Consider the following 16,503-nt stretch of genomic DNA (forward strand, 5'->3'; position numbering starts at 1 on the left):
TGAGATTGCATCCAAGTACTGCATTTCGGACTCTTTTGTTGACCATGATAGCCACTCCATTTCTTCTGAGGGATTCCTGCCCACAGTAGTAGATATAATGGTCATCTGAGTTAAATTCACCCATTTCAGTTCGCTGATTCCTAGAATGTCGACATTCATTCTTGCCATCTCTTGTTTGACCACTTCCAATTTGCCTTGATTCATGGACCTGACATTCCAGGTTCCTATGCAATATTGCTCTTTATAGCATCGGACCTTGCTTCTATCACCAGTCACATCCACAGCTGGGTATTCTTTTTGCTTTGGCTCCATCCCTTCATTCTTTCTGGAGTTATTTCTCCACTGATCTCCAGTAGCATATTGGGCACCTATTGACCTGGGGAGTTTCTCTTTCAGTATCCTATCATTTTGCCTTTTCATACTGTTCATGGTGTTCTCAAGGCAAGAATACTGAAGTGGTTAGGGAGGTTATAATGTGGACTTGATGGATGCAACATCCTTTGTTTACTGTACATCTCTTCCTGTTGGGATCCTTGTTCATATTGTGAATGAAAAAATGTTGCCTGCCATATCAGGTAAAAGATAATGCAGCCGTCAAGCCACTACATCCCCCTAGGTGAGCCCTGAAGGGATTTAGAAAAGACAGAGGAACCAGAAGTCAAATTGCCAACATCCATTGGATTGTAGAGCAAGCAAGAGAATTCTAGAAAAACATCTATTTCTGCTTCAGTGACTATGCTAAAGCCTTTGACTCTGTGGATCACAACAAACTGTGGAAAATACTTAAAGAGATGGGAATACCAGACCACATTATCTGTCTCCTGAGAAAACTTTATGCAGGTCAAGAAGCAACAGTTAGAACCAGACATGGAACAATGGGCTCGTTCAAAATTGAGAAAAGAGTTCATCAAGGCTGTATATTGTCACCTTGCTTATTTAACTTATATGCAGAGTACATCGTATGAAATGCCAGGCTGGATGAATCTGAAGCTGGAATCAAGATTGTAAGGAGAAATATCATCAACCACAGATATGCAGATGATACCACTTTAACAGAAGAAAACAAAGAGGGAAAAAAAAAAGAAAGAAAACAAAGAGGAACTAAAGAGCCTCTTGATGAGGGTGAAAGAAGAGAGTGAAAAACCTGGCTTAAAACTCAACATTCAAAAAACTAAGATCATGGCATGCGGTCCCATCACTTCATGGCAAATGGATGGGGAAAAAATAGAAACAGTGACAGACTTTATTTTCTTGGACCCCAAAATCACTGTGGATGGAGACTGCAGCCATGAACTTAAAAGATGCTTGCTTCTTGGGAAAAAAACTATGACAAATCTAGACAACTTGTTAAAAAGCAGAGACATCACTTTGCTGACAAAAGTCCATACAGTCAAAGCTATGGTTTTACCAGTAGTCATGTACTGATATGAGAGTTGAACCATAAAAAAGGTTGAGTGCTGAAGATGCTTTCAAATTGTGGTGCTGGAGACTGCACCCTTGGACTGCCAGGAGATCAAACCAGTCAGTTCTAAAGGAAGTCAACCCTGAGTATTCATTGGAAGGACTGATGCTGAAACTGAAGCTCCAGTATTTGGCCACCTGATACAAAGAGCCGACTCATTGGAAAAGACCATGATGCTGGAAAGAATGAGAGCAGGAGGAGGAGGGGGTGACAGGATGAGATGGTTGGATGCCATCGTTGACACAATGGACATGAGTCTGAGCAAACTCTGAGAGACAGTGAAGGACAGGTAAGTCTCGCATGCTGCAGTCCACAGGGTTGCAAAGACTCAGGCATGACTTAGCAATGACAATAACATGACAATAACAACAACCCTTCATTAATTTTCACATATTTAATCTCAAAATCATCTAAATAGCTGATAACATAAATATCAGCACCAAAATTGCAACTAGCTGTTGAATAACCATCAACAGAAAGATGCTGGAACCTACCAAAAAAAGATATCCCACATCCAAAGACAGGGAGGAAGCTGCAGCGAGATGGTAGGAGGGGCACAATCACAATAAAATCAAACCCCTTACCCACTGGGTGGGTGGCCCACAAACTGGAGAACAATAATACCAAAGAAGTTGTGAAGGTTCTGAACCCCACATCAGGCTTCCCAGCCTGGGGATCTGACAAAGGGCCTGGAAATCCCCATGGACTCTGACCTTGAAGGTCAGCAGGATTTGATTATAGGACTTCCACAGGACTCTGGGTAACAGAGACTCCAGTCTTGGAGTGCACAAATGAAATCTTGTGTACGCCAAGACCCAGAGGAAAGGAGTAGTGACCTCACAGGAGACTGAACCAAAACTACCTACTAGTGTTGGAGGGTCTCCTGTGGAGGTGAGGGTTGGCAGGGGCTCACCATAGGGACAGTGGCACTGGCAGCAGCAGTCCTGGAAGGCCCCTTTTGGCATAAGCCCTCTTGGAGGTTGCCTTTAACCCTACTATAGAACCTGTAGACCCCAGGGCTGGGTTGCCTCAGGCCAAACAATAGGGAGGGAGTACCACCCTACCCATCAGCAGATGATTGGATTAAAGCTTTACTGAGCAAGGCCTTGCCCACCAGAGCAAAACCTAGGTTTCCCACTCCCAGTCCCTCCAATCAGGAAGCTTACACGAGCCTCTTAGCTTCCTCCTTTAGAGTGCAGAGAGAAGAAGCAACAAGAGGCAGGTGGTGGTCTGGGCAGGTGGTCTGGTATTCCCATCTCTTTCAGAATTTTCCACAGTTTACTGTGATGCACATAGTCAAAGGCTTTGGCATAGTCAATAAAGCAGAAATAGATGTTTTTCTGGAACTCTCTCTTGCTTTTTCGATGATCCAACGGACGTTTGTAATTTGATCTCTGGTTTCTCTGCCTTTTCTAAAACCAGCTTGAACGTCTGGAAGTTCACAAGCCTGGCTTGGGGAATTTACATATTGATAATTACCTTAAATGTAAATTGATTAAATGCACCAACCAAATGACATAGACTAGCTGGGCGAATGAAAACATGTGCATGTATGCACTTCCACTTACTACATCACTCTGCTTGACGCCCTCGAACTGTATGTAATTATTTTATATTGTTAGGTTAATCATGTTCCCATTATGGCTTGCAACTGTAATTATCTTTTTTAAGGGGGGCGGTTCTGGCTGTTGATTGTGAAAACTGACAAACATCTTTTACTATTGTGATTATGTAACTATTACTCACTTAATACCATGTATCATGATTGGTCAACAGAAAAATAATAGAACTCTATATCAACAAGGGAAGTGAAAGTCGTTCAGTCATGCTCGATTCTTTGCGACCCCATGGACTGTGACCTGCCAGGCTCCTTTGTTCATGGAATTCTCCTGGCAAGAATATTGCCGCCGCCGCCACCGCCAAGTCGCTTCATTCGTGTCCGACTCTGTGCGACCCCACGGACTGCAGCCTACCAGGCTTCTCCATCCATGGGATTCTCCAGGCAAGAATACTGCAGTGGGTAGCTGTTCCCTTCTCCAGGGGATCTTCCCAATCCAGGGCTTGAACCCAGGTCTCGTGCATTGCAGGCAGATTCTTTACTGTCTGAGCCACCAGGGAAGCCCAAGAACAGGGAAGTGGTTTGCCATGCCCACCTCCAGGGGATCTTCCTGACCCAGGGATCAAACCTGTGTCTCTCACATCTCCTGCATTGGCAGGCAGGGTCTTTACCACTAGCACCATCTGGGAAGCCCCTATAGCATCAAAACTAGGATCGAATAGAAAAACCTGTAATCACTTTTGAAAATCCAGATGCATATCAGAATTACCTTGAAATTTTTTGAAAAATACATATGCTCAGTTATTGCTCTGTTCTCCAGAGTTCTAGATATGTTTCTAATGAGCAGCCATGTTTAAAAACAACTGGACTGGATGATGATCGTTTACTTTTATCTAGCTTGTTCCACTTTTTCTATTTCATATCCAGTGCTCCCATTTCATTTAGTTTGTTTTCCATTTCTCCATCTCTTCTTTTTTTAAAAAATTCTTTCTCAAGCCTTTATCAAGCATAATACAAAAGTTTTGTGTACAAATATATAAATAGTATGCATATTATATATCTTAGTAAAGTTCTGAATTTTTGCCAGACTAAAAAGTTATGATATTTTGACTCCACTTGTTTGACTTAGCATGAGTAGAATGCTAGATTTTTAATTTTAAAAATAGATATGCCTCAAGCAACAAAGATTTACTGTGTAGCACAGGGGAACTATAGTCAATATCTTGTAATAACTTATAATGGAAAATAATCTGAAAAATTATATATGTGTATATGTATAACTGAATCACCTTGTTGTACACCTGAAACCTTGTAAGTCAACTACACTAATAATATATACATATTATAAAATTTTAAAATTGAAAAAAAAATTCCTCAGTGGGTAGATGAAAAGGCAAGTCTCAGAAAGGTCAAATAATTTGTTCTTGGTCACACAGCTAATCAGATTCAAACACAGTCTGTTCATCCCTCCTCACTCAGAGGAAAGATAGGAACTTAAGTGTGAGACTTGGGATAGAATTAAGGCAATGGGAGAAAAAGAGCCTAAGGTATTCGCAATACCCAAAGGATAAAAAGAAAACACTGGGGGCTTCCCTGATGGCTCAGTGGTAAAGAATCCACCTGCCAATGCAGGAGACACAGGATCAATCCCCGATCCAGGAAGATCCCACATGTTGCAGAGCAACTAAGCTAGTGCACTACAACTACTGAGCCTGTGCTCGAGTCTTGGAGTCACAACTACCTAGGCTCATGAACCCTAGAGCCTGTGCTCCATACAAGAGAAGCCATCGCAATGAGAAGCCCGTGCATCGCAACTAGAGTGGCCCCCTGCTCTCTACAACCAGAGAAAAGCCTGTGCAGTAACACAGACCCAGCACAGTCAAAAATATATAAATAAATAAAATTATATATATATATATATATAAAGAAAGAAACACTGCTGGCCATTGGATTCCCCCATGGTAGGTGGTCAATGCTAGACCAGCTTCCTGGACTGTGTTAGCATATTCATTCCTTTATTCATCAAATATTTATCCTGTACCTAGTCTGAAGTAGCCCTGCTCTAGCTGCTGGAGATACAGAGCTGAGCACAGCAAGAAAGGTCCTTCATTGACCTTATATTCTGGTCATGGGGAGAACGTGGGGAGAGACAGACAATACTCAAGTAAACAAATGAGATCATTTCAGATATGGCCAGGTGCTGGGAAGAAAATTATACCCAGTGATGTGATAGAGAAGAACTGGATGAGCCTACTTTAAATTCAGTGACAATCAGGTGACACCTCTGATGAGGTGACATTTGAGCTGAGAGCTGGCTATTATAAACTGGGGCAGACAGTTCCAGACAGAGACAGGGCCAGTCGCACAAGGATCTGTACTCAGAAGGGCTCTTTGCTTGGTTTAATACTCTGCTAACATATCTTGAAATTCTTAACAATTTTTAAATAAGGGGCCCACATTTTCATTGTTCACTTGAGCTCTTGTTTTACACTCGGAAATGAATTGTCCAAGGAGACACACATGCTGATAAAGCAAAAGACTATTGGGAAGAGGCTCCCAGGCAGAGAGCAGAAAGGTAAGGGAACCCAGGTGAACTGCTCTGCCACATGGCTCACAGTCTCAGGTTTTATGGTAATGGGGTTAGTTTCTGGGTTGTCTGTGGCCAGTCATCTCGCTTGGTCCATATTGGTCTGACTCAGGGTCCTTCCTGGTGGTGTGCACATCTCTCAGCCAAGATGGATTCCAGCACAAAGGAGTCTGGGAGGTTGGTAGAACAATATTATGAACTCCCTCCTTTGGGCACCTCCCAAGTCTTCCTGGTTAGTTTTGGGTGGCAGCACCATGTTACTTATGTGAAGTGAAAGAGTCGCTTAGTCGTGTCCGACTCTTTGTGACCCCATGGACTGTAGCCTGCCGGGCTCCTCTGTCCAAGGGATTTTGCAGGCAAGAATATTGGAGCGGGTTGCCATTCCCTTCCCAGAGGATCTTCCCAACCCAGGGATCGAACCCATGTCTCCTGAACTGCAGGTAGATTCTTTACTGCCTGAGCCACCAGGGAAGGAGAAACCTCCTATTGCGAGACAACTCATGCAAGTGGTTATCATTAAGCCTGGCCAAGGCAGTGGTTTCAGTCAAGGGTCCTCTAACAGAAAGGGAGGCAGGGACTGTCTTACCTAGGAGGACCTCAAAGTCATGGCAAGAAGCTGGAGCGCCACACGAGGCGGGGTCTTTGGCAGATCTAGAGGAAAAAAGCAATGTGACCCTATTAACATTTTCAAGAGCTCCGTCATTGCCTATAAGGAGTATGGATTGTAAGGGGGCAAGAATGGACGTGGGAAGAACAGAAATGCATCTACTGCAGTAAATTCCATGAGAGATGATAAATGGTGATGACCTGGACTAAGGTGGTAGTTGCCGTCCATGGGGTTGTAAAGAGTCAGACACGACTGAGCGACTGACAGAACAATAGATATGGAGAGAAAGTAACTTAAGGTACATTTTGAAGAAGGATTTGGTAAGATAATGGATTGCTGCTGCTGCTAAGTCACTTCAGTCGTGTCCGACTCTGTGCGACCCCATAGACGGCAGCCCACCAGGTTCTGCCGTCCCTGGGATTCTCCAGGCAAGAACACTGGAGTGGGTTGCCATTTCCTTCTCCAATGCATGAAACGGAAAAGTGAAAGTGAAGGCACTCAGTCGTGTCTGACTCTTAGCAACCCCATGGACTGCAGCCTACCAGACTCCTCCATCCATGGGATTTTCCAGGCAAGAGTACTGGAGTAGGGTGCCATTGCCTTCTCCGAATATAATGGATTAGATGTTGCTAATAAGAAAAGGAGAGAATCAAGAACGGCTTCCACGTTCCTAGTATGAATAACCAATGGAATGTGGAGTCATTTGCTGAGATTGGGAAGGTTGGGTGGGTGGCAGACAAATTTAGAGGGTATAAAGAGTTGCATTTTGGATGTGATAAGCCTGAGATGTCTCTGAAAATTAAAATGGAGATGAAAAGAAATTGTCCATGTGGATCTTGAGTTTAGAGGAGATTCTCAAAATGGGGTCAGAATAACGCAAGAGTGCTGTTTAAAATGCAGATTATGGTGTCCCCTGTCTCCAGTTCTGCCAAATCTGAACACCACCTCCACCCCCCAAAACATGATTCCGATGACCATGAAAATCTGAAGCCTGCTACTCTAAGAGATTCTATGAGGTCAGAGCCCACAGCATCTACTTCCTTTCTGCAGATTCTTCAGGCTGAGCAATGAACCAGGCACTTAGGGAGACTTACTGAATATTTAACCTTCAGCTGACCTGTGTGACCTGTGTGCTGGGAAAGATTGAAGGCAGGAGGAGAAGGGGACAGCAGAGGATGAGATGGTTGGATGGCATCACCGACTCAATGGACATGAGTTTGAGTAAACTCCGGGAGTTGGTGATGGACAGGGAGGCCTGGAATGCTGCAGTCCATGGGGTCGCAAAGAGTTTGAACTGAGTGACTGAACTGAGCAACTGAACTGAACTGTGATAATAATGTCCCCTGACCCCCAAACTTTGTGGGAGACAAACGTGATTTAGATATAATTCTTAATGTTCCCAGGCCAGGTGTAGGGATAGGAATGAGTTTGTAAGGGGTACTGTGTGGGTTCAAAGGAAAAGTCAACTCTTGGTTGTTACTTTGTTTTGGTTTTTGGGTTTGGGGTTTTTTTGGTGCTGAAATCTGGGAATGTCACCTCCTTTTGATAGGAGAAGACAGAACATGATGAATGTCTGAAATAGATATTTTCCAATTTTATTCTTGTCAAATGTGTTTATTTTTTCCACATATCATCATAAATAATTTAATCTACATATACAAGTGTAATCTTCCCCCAAATTTTTAAAGCAGTCTTCTTCTTAAAAAAATAACATGGTTTTCCCTCTCCTACTTCCCTGACCAGCTAATCCATATCTACAGCCCCAGTTGGTATTCACTCTTTTTTTTTTTTTTTTGCCACACTGCACTGTTTGTGGGATCTTAGTTCCCTAGCCAGAGACTGAACCCTGGTCCACAGCAGTGAAAGCACTGACTCCTAACCATAGGACCTCCAGGGAATTCCATGTATTCATTCATTAAAAAAAAAAAAAACACACTCATATAATTGTATACTCACACATATATATACACATATATGTGAAATATTTTTGTTGTTAGTCTTAAAAATACATGTTCACGTTATTCACACTTTCCTGCATCTTGCTTTTCTTATACAACCATTCCTCATGAGGATTGCTCCAAGACAATTGGTACAGCTCTCATTCTTTTTAAAAACCGCATAATATTCCATTGTGTGTCATCCTTTATTCAACCACTCATTGACGGGTGTTCACTGTTTCCGGTGTCTTTGTTATTAATGCTACACTGAGCATCTTTGTACACTTTCATACACTTGTCCCTGTGTAGTGGTGGTTTCATTTCCATCAGATAAATTCACAAGAGTGGGATTGCTCAGTTAAAGAGTAGAAGGGTTTTAAATATTAATAGATATTGTCAGGTTACTTTTCAGAGCGGTGGCACCACCTCCTTCCCTCAACAATACCCGACAACATCCTAGAATCCACCTTTCTCCATATTCCTTCCAGAAAGTGATGACTTGGCATCCTTTAATTTTGGTAAGTCTGGTGGGTATAAAGTGACATGTTATTTTGCTATTTAATGTTCCATTTCTCTATCTACTTATGAATTTCAAGTAATTCTTCATGAATTTCAATGGCTCGGCGGGTAAAGAATCTGCCTGCAATGCAGGAGTTGCAGGTTTGATCTCTGGTTGGAAATATCCCCTGGAGAAAGAAATAGCAACCCACTCCAGTATTCCTGGCTGAAAAATCCCATGGACGGGGAGCCTGGCAGACTATAGTCCAAAGGGTCGCAAAGAATCGGACATGACTGAGCAGGAGCATGACCTTGCCATTTTTCTATGGGGTTGTCTTGAATTTGTAAGAATTTTCTGTATGGTAGAGCTGTTAACCTATGATTTCCCAACTGCATTGCACATTTAGAAAAAAATCTATTGTTAATCTAAACAACTGTGTTTATGGTCTATTTTTCCATCCAAAAATGGAACTTTCTTCAGTTTTAGTGAAAGTCGTGTCTGACTCTTTGTGAGTCTGTGGACCCCAGTCCATGGAATTCTCCAGGCCAGAATATAGGAATGGGTAGTTGTTCCCTTCTCCAGGGGATCTTCCTGACCCAGGAATCGAACTGGGGTCTCCTGTATTGCAGGTGGATTCTTTACCAGCTGAGCTACCAGGGAAGCCCTTTTTCAGCTTTACTGAGATATAATTGACATATAACATTGTATAAGTTTAAGGTGTACATCATGATCATTTGATAGATGTGTATATTGCAAAATGATTTTTTTAACGTATATAGTTCTGTTACAGCTTTGGAGTTTTTAGTCTTGGTTAAGATTTTCTCATCCTTACATTGTACATGTAGGCTTCTAGATTTTCATACAAGATTTTATGAAATTATTTCAAGATACAATTGACATACAATATTAAGGTGTACAAATTATTGGTTTGATACCTTTACATATAGCAATATGATCACTACAGTAGTGTTAGCTAAAACCTCCATCATATTTATCATTTCATTTTTTTGTGTGTTGAGAACGGTTAAGATTTAGTCTCTCAGCATTTTTGAAGTTTATAATACAGTATTATTGCATACTTTCACTATGTTGTGAATTAGATCTCCAGAACTTCTCTATCCACTAGTTGTAAAATAAGTCACTTTTTTACATTTAAAAATTTTAATGCATCTAAAGTTCTTTTTTGTATTTGGTGTAAGATAAAGCTCTAGTTTTATTTCTTTCATTTGGAAAGCCTGCTTTTGCAAAATCATTTTCCTTTTTTTTCCCTGGTTAACTTAACAACCCCCTGTGTTATATCTTAGAAACTGATGTTTGTGTGTGTTAGTCATTCAGTCCTGTCAGACTCTTTGCGACCCCATGGACTGTATGTAGCCCGCCAGGCTCCTCTGTCCTGGAATTCTCCAGGCAAGAATACTGGAGTGGGTTGCCAGTCCCTTCTCCAGGGGATCTTCCCAAAACAGGGATCGAACCTGGGTAGTGGGACTTATTTCTGGATTCTCTATTCTGTTCTGATCTGTTTATCCATTCCCATACCAATACTATGTCGATTTAACTCTGGGGGCTTCATAGTCTGTAAGGCAAGACCTCTTTCATTCTGTTCCTTTTCATAGTTTTCTTGGCACTCATTATCATCTGTAAAGTTTAAGATCATTGTAATCAATTAAAAAAAATTTTTTTGAACGTAGAATGGTTAAGACAGTGGATCGAAAGAGTGAGCATTTGAGAAGACAGTCAGCCAGGGCAAAATTAAGTAGGGGAAAAAAACAACACTGGACAGGAGACGGGGATTTGGTGGGGATCGCCGTAGCTCGAGGCCTTAGGGGAGAGGAGACAGGGAGAGGGTTGGAGGAAAACTTGTTTACTGTATTCTGTTTTGGACACCGGGGACTAAAAGGAGGTCCAACTTGGGACAGTCACATTCCTTCATGTTCGGATCTGTCCCAGCCCCACCCGGAAGTCCGCGAACAGCTGCAGGGCTGCAATGAGAATGTGTGTGCTGCCACCTACTGTCGACTAGAGGCAGTGCGGACGAGCCTTCTCAGAGGAGACTAATGGAGATCTCAGACTAGACCAGGCGGGTCCAGACCAGAAACAATCTTTCCCAGAAGCCTTCAGCTCTGGGCAGAAGATCCACTGTGTATGTGTGTGTGTGTGTGTCGGAGAGGGGAGGAGTTCTTAGCCTGCACCTCCAGATGTCTAGTCAGACCCAGAAACGGCTTCAAACTTCCTGAACTCGAATCTCCCCCATCCCCACATCTTCTGATTTGCTAGGATTTGGAGCCACTGGTAGGGTCTTTTCCTGCCTTCCCTGAGATGATCATCTAGTGGGGGAGATAATAAGTCATTCCCCAAATTGTTTGATAAGTGAATCATGCAAGACAAGTCCGAGGGTGCTGCCGCTGAATGGGGTACGGTCAGTTCTAGTTCTGCGGTAGGAAAGTTCTAAAGGGCAGGAAGGGAAAGGGCTGGTGGAAGGCAGCCAGTCCTCAGAGAATGGCTCCAATTTGGGGCAGCAGGGAAGGGAGAATATATGACAAACAGGAGGAACGAGGATAAAGGACTTCCATTTCCAGTAATAATGGGCTACTGTTAGACCAACCTTCCCACTGAAAACAACAGCAAATGATGCATAAAAGATTTTTTAAATCTCAACGATATCACAGATATTTGACAAAAGAGTTAATGAATTTCCAGGTGAAGCCTAAGGTGAAGTGGGATCCCAGAAAGGCATTGAAAGATGGAGCAGAAGAAATTACCCAGAATGTGGAAAAGAGGGGCAAAAAGAGAAAGGAGACTGACAGACATGGAGGATAAATTTTAAAAAGTCAATCATAGATTAATCAGAGTTCTAGAAGAAAAAGACAAGACAGTGTGGCAAGGATAAGATTTGAAAGATAATGACTACAAATTTTCCAGTATTGATAAGGCATCAATCCACAAGTTCTAGGAGTCCAAATACCCAAACAGGATACATAAAACAGAACCTGCATGTAGATACGTCACAATGAAACTTCAGAATGACAAATCTAGAAAGAAAACCTTCAAAGTAGTCTTCTCAACCCGATAATGGAATCTAGAAGACAGTGGAATGAATGATACCTTGAACATGCTGGAAGAAAGTAACTTCTGACCTAGAGTTCAACCATGAATTTTCAAAGAAAGCTAGTGAAACTAAGAAAGTTTGCTACCAGCAGAGCCTCACTGAAGGAAATTCTAAAGGTTGCAATTCAAGCAGAAGGAGAGGGATGCCAAAGGGAAGGTCTAAGATGCAGGAAGGAATGAAGACTTGCATACAAAAGCGGAAACAACCCAAACATCTATCAACAGATGAAAGGATAAACAGAAGTGGAACTTCCATCGATGGAATATCATTCAGTCATGAAAAGGAATGAGGTATTGACATATGTTATGATGCATAGGAACCTGGAATGTCAGGTCCATGAATCAAGGCAAATTGGAAGTGGTCAGACAAGAGATGGCAAGAGTGAATGTCGACATTCTAGGAATCAGCGAACTGAAATGGACTGGAATGGGTGAATTTAACTCAGATGACCATTATATCTACTACTGCGGGCAGGAATCCCTCAGAAGAAATGGAGTGGCCATCATGGTCAACAAAAGAGTCCGAAATGCAGTACTTGGATGCAATCTCAAAAACGACAGAATGGTCTCTGTTTGTTTCCAAGGCAAACCATTCAATATCACAGTAATCCAAGTCTATGCCCCAACCAGTAACACCGAAGAAGCTGAAGTTGAACAGTTCTATGAAGACCTATAAGACCTTTTAGAAATAACACCCAAAAAAGATGTCCTTTTCATTTATAGGGGACTGGAATGCAAAAGTAGGAAGTCAAGAAACACCTGGAGTAACAGGCAAATTTGGCCTTGGAATACGGAATGAAGCAGGGCAAAGACTAATAGAGTTTTGCCAAGAAAATGCACTGGTCATAACAAACACCCTCTTCCAACAACACAAGAGAAGACTACACATGGACATCACCAGATGGTCAACACCCAAATCAGATTGATTATATTCTTCGCAGCCAAAGATGGAGAAGCTCTATACAGTCAGCAAAAACAAGACCAGGAGCTGACTGTGGCTCAGACCATGAACTCCTTATTGCCAAATTCAGACTTAACTTGAAGAAAGTAGGGAAAACCACTAGACCATTCAGGTATGACCTAAATCAAATCCCTTATGATTATACAGTGGAAGTGAGAAATAGATTGAAGGGCCTAGATCTGATAGAGTGCCTGATGAACTGTGGAATGAGGTTCGTGACATTGTACAGAGGACAGGGATCAAGACCATCTCCATGGAAAAGAAATGCAAAAAAGCAAAATGGCTGTCTGGGGAGACCTTACAAATAGCTGTGAAAAGAAGAGAAGCGAAAAGCAAAGGAGAAAAGGAAAGATATAAGCATCTGAATGCAGAGTTCCAAAGAATAGCAAGAAGAGATAAGAAAGCCTTCTTCAGCGATCAATGCAAAGACATAGAGGAAAACAACAGAATGGGAAAGACTAGGGATCTCTTCAAGAAAATCAGAGATACCAAAGGAACATTTCATGAAAAGATGGGCTCGATAAAGGACAGAAATGGTATGCTGCTGCTGCTGCTAAGTCGCTTCAGTCGTGTCCAACTCTTAGCGACCCAATGGATTGCAGCCCACCAAGCTCCTCCGTCCATGGGATTTTCCAGGCAAGAGTACTGGAGTGGGGTGCCATTGCCTTCTCCGAGAAATGGTATGGACCTAACAGAAGCAGAAGATATGAAGAAGAGATGGCAAGAATACACAGAAGAACTGTACAAAAGAGATCTTCACGACCCAGATGATCACGATGGTGTGATCACTGACCTAGAGCCAGACATCCTGGAATGTGAAGTCAAGTGGGCCTTAGAAAGCATCACTACAAACAAAGCTAGTGGAGGTGATAGAATTCCAGTTGAGCTATTCCAAATCCTGAAAGATGATGCTGTGAAAGGGCTGCACTCAATATGCCAGCAAATTTGGAAAACTCAGCAGTGGCCACAGGACTGGAAAAGGTCCGTTTTCATTCCAATCCCAAAGAAAAGCAATGCCAAAGAATGCTCAAACTACTGCATAATTGCACTCATCTCACACACTAGTAAAGTAATGCTCAAAATTCTCCAAGCCAGGCTTCAGCAATACGTGAACCGTGCACTTTCAGATGTTCAAACTGGTTTTAGAAAAGGCAGAGGAAGCAGAGATCAAATTGCCAACATCCGCTGGATCATGGAAAAATCAAGAGAGTTCCAGAAAAACATCTATTTCTACTTTATTGACTATGCCAAAGCCTTTGACTGTGTGGATCACAATAAACTGTGGAAAATTCTGAAAGAGATGGGAATACCAGACCACCTGATCTGCCTCTTGAGAAATTTGTATGCAGGTCAGGAAGCAACAGTTAGAACTAAACATGGAACAACAGACTGGTTCCAAATAGGAAAAGGAGTATGTCAAGGCTGTATATTGTCACCCTGTTTATTTAACTTATATGCAGAGTACATCATGAGAAACGCTGGACTGGAAGAAACACAAGCTGGAATCAAGATTGCCGGGAGAAATATCAATAACCTCAGATATGCAGATGATACCACCCTTATGGCAGAAAGTGAAGAGGAACTAAAAAGCCTCTTGATGAAAGTGAAAGTGGAGAGTGAAAAAGTTGGCTTAAAGCTCAACATTCAGAAAACGAAGATCATGGCATCCGGTCCCACCACTTCATGGGAAATAGATGGGGAAACAGTGGAAACAGGGTCAGACTTTTATTTTGGGGGGCTCCAAAATCACTGCAGATGGTGACTGCAGCCATGAAATTAAGAGACGCTTACTCCTTGGAAGGAAAGTTATGACCAACCTAGATAGCATATTCAAAAGCAGAGACATTACTTTGCCAACAAAGGTTCATCTAGTCAAGGCTATGGTTTTCCCTGTGGTCATGTATGGATGTGAGAGTTGGACTGTGAAGAAGGCTGAGCGCTGAAGAATTGATGCTTTTGAACTGTGGTGTTGGAGAAGACTCTTGAGAGTCCCTTGGACTGCAAGGAGATCCAACCAGTCCATTCTGAAGGCGATCAGTCCTGGGATTTCTTTGGAAGGAATGATGCTAAAGCTGAAACTCCAGTACTTTGGCCACCTCATGCGAAGAGTTGACTCATTGGAAAAGACTCTGATGCTGGGAGGGATTGGGGGCAAGAGGAGAAGGGGAGACAGAGGGTGAGATGGCTGGATGGCATCACCGACTCGATGGACATGAGTCTGAGTGAACTCCGGGAGTTGGTGATGGACAGGGAGGCCTGGCGTGCTGAGATTCATGGGGTCGCAAAGAGTTGGACACAACTGAGCGACTGACCTGATCTGATGATACATATGAATCTTTAAAACATTAAGTTAAATAAAATAAGCCAGACACAAAAGGTCACATACTGAGTGATCCTGTTTATGTGAAATATCCAAAATGGGGAAGTCCATAAAGACAGAAGGTAGATTAGTGGTTGCCCAGACTAGGGTAAGAAAGTATGGGGATGACTACTAATGAGTACAGGATTTATTTTGGGGGATGATAAAAATGTTATGAAAGTGTCTGATGATTGTACAATCTTGTGACTGTATTAAAAACCACTGAACTCTACACTTACAATGATGAACTCTATCTCAATTCAAAGAAATTTTTTAAGAAGTGAAAAGATCTGTACACAAATCTAAATAAGTATTGATGATATAAATAATAATAATAATAATGTCCAGTGAGGTTAAAGAAGAGAATTAAAATGTACAACATAAATGGTAAATTCTATTAAACAGTTCTTTGGTCCAGGAGGAAAGCAAGTAAATATATTGATTAGCTTTAGACTTTGATGCACAGTGTAGTGTTTAGGGTACAGGCCAAAACAATATGCCCTCTATGTAATTATATAATTTGTAGAATCATCAATAAAGGAATAGGAACAAAGGCATGGAAATGGCAATCAGGCCCGGTGTGGCCAATCCATCTATTCGCAATAACACTGGCTGCCCGGGACCTGTTACTGGTTGGAGTGGACAGAGATTAGAGGAATCATAAGGAGGACCTGAAGGGTTGCCTGATCCACTGCTCTCTTTCACGTGACCAGGTATGCAGTGGTTCATCCTAGGTTCCAGGCATGGTGCTGAGCGGTACTGGGGCCACAGTGGTGCCTGAACTCAGTTTTCAGGGAACTGTAGGTTCCGGAGAGGAAGCTGGAGTTGTGAACCAGGGCCCAGCCGCACAGAGACTGGTAGGTCAGAGCAAGGAGCTCACCACTGATGCCAAGGGCAGTGGAAAGTCATTGACAGGTTTTTGGGAGTGGATGAGGTGATCATGCCAGCTGGGGTGCAGAATGACTTGGGAGGAGACGTAAGGGGAACCATAATAGAGATCTCACTGAGAGACGGGGAGAATGGAGTGCGTTGGGCAGATGTGGGAGAGTAAATGGAGAGGACTGGGGGGAGTAGGGGAGAAGAGTCCAGGAAACTGAGAGGCAGAGGTCCAGGGACTTCCCAGGCTCCTCAAAGTGCTGGTGGCTGAGCCAAGGCTGAGACTGCACCAGGGTCTCTTCACCACAATGTAGCATGTAGCATTAGAGACACGCTAACAACCATGTGGAAATACGGGCCCATGAGAATCAGACGGTCAGAAGCCAGGAAACCCAGATTTGGCATCCTCAGCTTGCGAGTGACAGTTGAACCTACAAGAGGCCGAGTTGTCTGGGGAAAAAGCATGAGGGAAAGATGAGAAGCACAGCACACAGCTGGGCTAGCCCGTGGGCGTGGAACTAGCAGAGAGCAGGAGAGGGGGCTTCCAGCATA

This window comes from Bos indicus x Bos taurus, chromosome 19, assembly GCF_003369695.1.
Source record: "Bos indicus x Bos taurus breed Angus x Brahman F1 hybrid chromosome 19, Bos_hybrid_MaternalHap_v2.0, whole genome shotgun sequence".
NCBI lineage: Eukaryota > Metazoa > Chordata > Mammalia > Artiodactyla > Bovidae > Bos > Bos indicus x Bos taurus.